Raw genomic sequence first — 1,391 nt, forward strand, 5'->3', positions numbered from 1 at the left:
AATCTGAAGGTTTGAACGTTTTGCGAAAATGGTTGACAGGCCTACTTCGGGCAGTCGTAACCCCTTGACTAGTTGAGAATTTGGGAATGTGCCCTTAATAAAAGTGGTAGTACGTAGAAATAAATTTCCATCCATATAGAGATCATGCAAAACAGAGATTAGAGAAAGAAGTTATAAGCTTCGCAAAAACGCTCAGAGCAGCAGGCCATGCACATTGGCCACGCGTCAATGTAACACTCCGTAAATTCAAAATAGGTGTGGATGTGTTAGATAAGTATTAATGTGACATTTTAGACATGTGAAGTAATATCAGGATTAGTTTGGGTGTAAATTGTTGTTTTGAAATCAAACGACTAGTGAGGTGTTTAAAATTCGAGAGAATCCGCTAAGTTTACGGCAGGTCTATCTTCCAGCCTGATTTCGTGAAAATTCGTTCAGAATTTGAGAAAACTTAAACATGAAAGTTGTATCCCTTTGAAATATCTTTCCAACAGCATGTTGTATATCCTGAACAGATCTTTGTGCTAGGAGTTATTCCCATTTACTGAACATTGTCGACGAGCAGAAAAATGTGAAATTTTGACTAAGTGTAAAATGGACAGGGGAGCTCGCTGAGCTAGCCCTAAAGCGAGGCAGGGGCAAGCCATAGACCGCACTCAGCGAGCCAGGGGGTCCAAAATCCCCATGCTATAAATTCAACACTTAACTTAAAATTTCATTTATCAGACATTCCAACTTTGTTCTAAAGCCCTAAGCAGCCGTTTTCCTCCTCTCCTCATCCTCCCACGTCAAGGTAAGATTGCTCTAATGATTCCTAAGTAATTCTAAGTTTAACTCATGATTAGTAACATGATTCTTCAATCAAAACATAGGATTTCCAAGGTAAATCCTTCGCAAGCGATTCAGAGCTAGGGTTTTGGTGTTCTTCGTCAGAGAAGCAGTTTAGTTCGTTAGATTGGAGCGATTACAGGTATGTGAGACTAACTTTATATGTTTGGGAACATTTATGATTCTCCCTATGCCATGTTCTTCTGTGACTATTACGGTTTGCCTCAGAAACATAGTTATGTCTTAGTTACATGAATAGTTATAGAACTTCTATTCTCCAGATGATATAGTTTCGTAATTCATTCATGACTTTCATTCCTAACGTTGTGAACTCAGTACGTAATCAATATAGACTTGTGTTTGTATCCCATGAGTCTCAGTCACGAAATCCCAGAATGCTTATGAATAGTTAATATTCTAAATTCTATAAACAATATGTGATTCTATGTCTCTTGATAGTAATGCTCAGTATCCATGTTAGAACAATAATATGAAGGTTCCTAAACTTATGATACTTCTTGAAAAAAGGTAGAAATATGATGACTCTATAGTTTATGAACTTA

This window comes from Lycium barbarum, chromosome 5, assembly GCF_019175385.1.
Source record: "Lycium barbarum isolate Lr01 chromosome 5, ASM1917538v2, whole genome shotgun sequence".
NCBI lineage: Eukaryota > Viridiplantae > Streptophyta > Magnoliopsida > Solanales > Solanaceae > Lycium > Lycium barbarum.